Raw genomic sequence first — 6,862 nt, forward strand, 5'->3', positions numbered from 1 at the left:
AAAAACGACTAAGTGTCAACTTTCGAAAAAACGGCTAAGTGTCGACTTTCGAAAAAACGGCTAAGTGTCAACTTTCGAAAAAACGGCTAAGTGTCAACTTTCGAAAAAACGACTAAGTGCCCACGGCTCTGCGGGGCTTGTGAGTCCGCCCCGCGCCGGTTCGGCGGTCGGCCTCAAAAAGCAAAAAATCAGCCTCTCTCCCTGGAGCTCACCAAAAATTTGTCGAAATTTTTCTAAGTTCTCCTCGAGGTACCAGGGGGTGAGGTACCCGGGCTAAGGTGCAGTACCTTTTTTGGTCTTCAGGTGCGCCAGAGTACAATGAAATGGTCCCAGTAGTCAGTGTACTCATCGACTTTCCCCCCGTTTTCCAAAGCACCTCGTTTACGAGTATGGAGGAGATGGTGCTGGTCTCCCCACGGCGTCGGACACGCCGTCCTCGACAGCACAAGGTCGGATAGAAGACCTGGAAAGCGCCGTGGCACGCGCTGGAGGTGGGCACTTTGGCGAAAAAACGACTAAGTGTCAACTTTCGAAAAAACGACTAAGTGTCAACTTTCGAAAAAACGGCTAAGTGTCAACTTTCGAAAAAACGACTAAGTGTCACCTCTCTGAAAAAATGGCAAAGTGTCGCCTCTCTGAAAATTTTCTAAGTGCCCACGGCTCTGCGGGCTCGTGCATCCGAGCCGCGCCGGTTCTGCAACCGGCCTAGAATGACGAAAAATAACGGTCTCCTCCTGGAGCTCACAGCCAATTGTGGCGAAAAAGTGGCAAAGTGCCCACGGCTCTGCGGGCTCGTGCATCCGACCCGCGCCGGTTCTGCAGCCGGCCTAGAATGACGAAAAATAACGGTCTCCTCCTGGAGCTCACAGCCAACTTGGCAAAAAGTTTCTAAGTGCCCACGGCCCTGCCGAGCTTTGGCGTCCGCCCAGCGCCGGTTCCGCAGTCGGCCTCGAATGACGAAAAATAACGGTCTCCTCCTGGAGCTCACAGCCAACTTGGCAAAAAGTTTCTAAGTGCCCACGGCCCTGCCGAGCTTTGGCGTCCGCTCAGCGCCGGTTCCGCAGTCGGCCTCGAATGACGAAAAATAACGGTCTCCTCCTGGAGCTCACAGCCAACTTGGCAAAAAGTTTCTAAGTGCCCACGGCCCTGCCGAGCTTTGGCGTCCGCCCAGCGCCGGTTCCGCAGTCGGCCTCGAATGACGAAAAATAACGGTCTCCTCCTGGAGCTCACAGCCAACTTGGCAAAAAGTTTCTAAGTGCCCACGGCCCTGCCGAGCTTTGGCGTCCGCCCAGCGCCGGTTCCGCAGTCGGCCTCGAATGACGAAAAATAACGGTCTCCTCCTGGAGCTCACAGCCAACTTGGCAAAAAGTTTCTAAGTGCCCACGGCCCTGCCGAGCTTTGGCGTCCGCCCAGCGCCGGTTCCGCAGTCGGCCTCGAATGACGAAAAATAACGGTCTCCTCCTGGAGCTCACAGCCAACTTGGCAAAAAGTTTCTAAGTGCCCACGGCCCTGCCGAGCTTTGGCGTCCGCCCAGCGCCGGTTCCGCAGTCGGCCTCGAATGACGAAAAATAACGGTCTCCTCCTGGAGCTCACAGCCAACTTGGCAAAAAGTTTCTAAGTGCCCACGGCCCTGCCGAGCTTTGGCGTCCGCTCAGCGCCGGTTCCGCAGTCGGCCTCGAATGACGAAAAATAACGGTCTCCTCCTGGAGCTCACAGCCAACTTGGCAAAAAGTTTCTAAGTGCCCACGGCCCTGCCGAGCTTTGGCGTCCGCCCAGCGCCGGTTCCGCAGTCGGCCTCGAATGACGAAAAATAACGGTCTCCTCCTGGAGCTCACAGCCAACTTGGCAAAAAGTTTCTAAGTGTCACATCTCTGAAAAAACGACTAAGTGTCAACTTTCGAAAAAACGGCTAAGTGTCAACTTTCGAAAAAACGGCAAAGTGTCACATCTCTGAAAAAACGGCTAAGTGTCGACTTTCGAAAAAACGGCTAAGTGTCAACTTTCGAAAAAACGGCAAAGTGTCACATCTCTGAAAAAACGGCTAAGTGTCACATCTCTGAAAAAACGGCTAAGTGTCACATCTCTGAAAAAACGGCTAAGTGTCGCCTCTCTGAAAAAACGGCAAAGTGTCAACTTTCGAAAAAACGACAGAGTGTCGCCTCTCTGAAAAAACGACTAAGTGTCGACTCTGAGAAAATGGCAAAGTGCCCACGGCTCTGCGGGCTCGTGCATCCGACCCGCGCCGGTTCCCCAGCCGGCCTGAAATAAGGCAAAACCAGCCTCTCCGCCTGGAGCTCAGAGCCAACTTGGCGAATATTTTCTAAGTGCCCACGGCTCTGCGTGGCTACGGCGTCTGCCCAGCGCCGGTTCCTGGGTCGAACCCCGAGGACGAGGAATGCCGGTCTCCGCCTGGAGGTCCCAGCTTAATCGGCGAAAATTTTCTAAGTGCCCACGGCTCTGCCGGGCTCGTGCATCCGACCCGCGCCGGTTCCCCAGCCGGCCTGAAATAAGGCAAAACCAGGCTCTCCCCCTGGAGCTCAGAGCCAATTGTGGCGAAAAAACGACTAAGTGTCAACTTTCGAAAAAACGACTAAGTGTCAACTTTCCAAAAAAACGGCTAAGTGTCGACTTTCGAAAAAACGGCTAAGTGTCAACTTTCGAAAAAACGACTAAGTGTCGCCTCTGAAAAAACGACTAAGTGTCGCCTCTCTGAAAAAACGACTAAGTGCCCACGGCTCTGCGGGGCTTGTGAGTCCGCCCCGCGCCGGTTCGGCGGTCGGCCTCAAAAAGCGAAAAATCAGCCTCTCTCCCTGGAGCTCACCAAAAATTTGTCGAAATTTTTCTAAGTTCTCCTCGAGGTACCAGGGGGTGAGGTACCCGGGCTAAGGTGCAGTACCTTTTTTGGTCTTCAGGTGCGCCAGAGTACAATGAAATGGTCCCAGTAGTCAGTGTACTCATCGACTTTCCCCCCGTTTTCCAAAGCACCCCGTTTACGAGTATGGAGGAGATGGTGCTGGTCTCCCCACGGCGTCGGACACGCCGTCCTCGACAGCACAAGGTCGGATAGAAGACCTGAAAAGCGCCGTGGCACGCGCTGGAGGTGTCACTGTGGCGAAAAAGTGACTAAGTGTCAACTTTCGAAAAAACGGCTAAGTGTCAACTTTCGAAAAAACGGCTAAGTGTCAACTTTCGAAAAAACGGCTAAGTGTCAACTTTCGAAAAAACGACTAAGTGTCGCCTCTCTGAAAAAACGGCAAAGTGTCAACTTTCGAAAAAACGACTAAGTGTCAACTTTCGAAAAAACGACTAAGTGTCACCTCTCTGAAAAAATGGCAAAGTGTCAACTGCGAATGTGGTGGTGCATGGAAGGAAGTGGAGGACGGCCGCCTCCTTAAACACAGGCCGAAGAGGAGCGTCAGGGCCGGCTCCTTAAACACGGACCGAGTGTCGCCCTTAACACAGACCAAGCGGAGGACGGCCGCCTCCCTAAATACAGGCCGAACCGGAGCGCGAGGGCCGCTCCTTAAACACGGACCGAGTGTCGCCCTTAACACAGACCAAGGGGAGGACGGCCGCCTCCTTAAACACAGGCCGGAGAGGAGCGTCAGGGCCAGGCTCCTCAAACATGGACCGAGTGTCGCCCTTAACACAGACCAAGGGGAGGACGGCCGCCTCCTTAAACACAGGCCGGAGAGGAGCGTCAGGGCCAGGCTCCTCAAACATGGACCGAGTGTCGCCCTTAACACAGACCAAGGGGAGGACGGCCGCCTCCTTAAACACAGGCCGGAGAGGAGCGTCAGGGCCAGGCTCCTCAAACATGGACCGAGTGTCGCCCTTAACACAGACCAAGGGGAGGACGGCCGCCTCCTTAAACACAGGCCGGAGAGGAGCGTCAGGGCCAGGCTCCTCAAACATGGACCGAGTGTCGCCCTTAACACGGACCAAGGGGAGGACGGCCGCCTCCTTAAACACAGGCCGGAGAGGAGCGTCAGGGCCAGGCTCCTCAAACATGGACCGAGTGTCGCCCTTAACACGGACCAAGGGGAGGACGGCCGCCTCCTTAAACACAGGCCGGAGAGGAGCGTCAGGGCCAGGCTCCTCAAACATGGACCGAGTGTCGCCCTTAACACGGACCAAGGGGAGGACGGCCGCCTCCTTAAACACAGGCCGGAGAGGAGCGTCAGGGCCAGGCTCCTCAAACATGGACAGAGTGTCGCCCTTAACACAGACCAAGCGGAGGACGGCCGCCTCCCTAAATACAGGCCGAACCGGAGCGCGAGTGTCGCTCCTTAAACACGGACCGAGTGGAGGACGGCCGCCTCCTTAAACACAGGCCGAACAAAATGACACAAAGTGTCAACTGCGAATGTTGTCCATCCAAGGAAGGAGCGTGATGCCCGGCCGGCTCCTTAAACACAGGCCGAGAGTCGCCCCGGACGGTCCGCCTCGCGGCGCCCGTCTGCTCGGATAAAATGACACAAAGTGTCAACTACGAATGTTGTCCATCCAAGGAGGGAGCGTGATGCCCGGCCGGCTCCGAAAACACAGGCCGAGAGTCGCCCCGGACGGTCCGCCTCGCGGCGCCCGTCTGCTCGGATAAAATGACACAAAGTGTCAACTGCGAATGTTGTCCATCCAAGGAAGGAGCGTGATGCCCGGCCGGCTCCTTAAACACAGGCCGAGAGTCGCCCCGGACGGTCCGCCTCGCGGCGCCCGTCTGCTCGGATAAAATGACACAAAGTGTCAACTACGAATGTTGTCCATCCAAGGAGGGAGCGTGATGCCCGGCCGGCTCCGAAAACACAGGCCGAGAGTCGCCCCGGACGGTCCGCCTCGCGGCGCCCGTCTGCTCGGATAAAATGACACAAAGTGTCAACTGCGAATGTTGTCCATCCAAGGAAGGAGCGTGATGCCCGGCCGGCTCCTTAAACACAGGCCGAGAGTCGCCCCGGACGGTCCGCCTCGCGGCGCCCGCCCGCTCGGATAAAATGACACAAAGTGTCAACTACGAATGTTGTCCATCCAAGGAAGGAGCGTGATGCCCGGCCGGCTCCTTAAACACAGGCCGAGAGTCGCCCCGGACGGTCGCCTCGCGGCGCCCGTCTGCTCGGATAAAATGACACAAAGTGTCAACTACGAATGTTGTCCATCCAAGGAGGGAGCGTGATGCCCGGCCGGCTCCGAAAACACAGGCCGAGAGTCGCCCCGGACGGTCCGCCTCGCGGCGCCCGTCTGCTCGGATAAAATGACACAAAGTGTCAACTGCGAATGTTGTCCATCCAAGGAAGGAGCGTGATGCCCGGCCGGCTCCTTAAACACAGGCCGAGAGTCGCCCCGGACGGTCCGCCTCGCGGCGCCCGCCCGCTCGGATAAAATGACACAAAGTGTCAACTACGAATGTTGTCCATCCAAGGAGGGAGCGTGAGGCCCGGCCGGCTCCGAAAACACAGGCCGAGAGTCGCCCCGGACGGTCCGCCTCTCGAGGCGCCCGCCCGCTCGGATAAAATGACACAAAGTGTCAACTACGAATGTTGTCCATCCAAGGAGGGAGCGTGATGCCCGGCCGGCTCCGAAAACACAGGCCGAGAGTCGCCCCGGACGGTCCGCCTCGCGGCGCCCGTCTGCTCGGATAAAATGACACAAAGTGTCAACTACGAATGTTGTCCATCCAAGGAGGGAGCGTGAGGCCCGGCCGGCTCCGAAAACACAGGCCGAGAGTCGCCCCGGACGGTCCGCCTCTCGAGGCGCCCGCCCGCTCGGATAAAATGACACAAAGTGTCAACTACGAATGTTGTCCATCCAAGGAGGGAGCGTGATGCCCGGCCGGCTCCGAAAACACAGGCCGAGAGTCGCCCCGGACGGTCCGCCTCGCGGCGCCCGCCCGCTCGGATAAAATGACACAAAGTGTCAACTACGAATGTTGTCCATCCAAGGAGGGAGCGTGAGGCCCGGCCGGCTCCGAAAACACAGGCCGAGAGTCGCCCCGGACGGTCCGCCTCTCGAGGCGCCCGCCCGCTCGGATAAAATGACACAAAGTGTCAACTACGAATGTTGTCCATCCAAGGAGGGAGCGTGATGCCCGGCCGGCTCCGAAAACACAGGCCGAGATTCGACCCCGGACGGGCCGTCTTCTCCCGGCGCCCGCCCGCGTACGCCCCCCATCCCCGGTCGCCCGTCTGCTCCCGGCGGGCCTCCGAGTACCCCCTCACCCAACTGACCGACTGGCACTCATGACCCGCCTTGGTAGGGCCCCCATCGGCCTCGGCTCGTCCGACGTCGGGTGGACGGTTCCTACCCACTGCGGGTCGCACTCTAGCGCCCCGGCCGCCGCGTGAGCGTGCGCTCCCCGCGCCGCCCCGCAGGCCCCGGCGCGACCGTACTGCGGCGAGACCGAGACGACCCGGTTTGGCATCCATCCCACCTAGCCACGATCCACGGAGGCCGAGCGAGCGGCTGAGTGTCGGGCGCCGCGCGTGCGAGCGTCCGCCGGCCGCGCCGGTCCTTCCGCGAATGTCGTTTCTCAAACCCTCCGGCTTGATAGCGGCGGCACCACGGGAAGCCGTCCACACACACCGTCCGACCTCTATCCGAAAAGCCTTCCCGACCAACCGCGGTCGCGGGGGCGTCTGTCGCTCCGCATCGGGGGGGCGTATGGCTTCCGCGCTACGCGCTGCGGGCTCGGGGGGGCCGCAACGGCTGAGTCTGACTCGGCCGGGGCGCAGCTTCCCTCCCGGCAGTCAGCAATAGTGCCGATCGCGCCTGCCACCAGCCCCCTCCCCGACGGGTTCGTCGGCGCCGGCTGGCCGCCGTCCGCCTTCGTTCCCCGAGGGTTCCCAACCAGCGCCGATCCAACTCCGCATCC

Source organism: Syngnathus leptorhynchus, unplaced genomic scaffold (assembly GCF_054491065.1).
Source record: "Syngnathus leptorhynchus isolate UIUO unplaced genomic scaffold, UIUO_Slep HiC_scaffold_43, whole genome shotgun sequence".
Lineage (NCBI taxonomy): Eukaryota > Metazoa > Chordata > Actinopteri > Syngnathiformes > Syngnathidae > Syngnathus > Syngnathus leptorhynchus.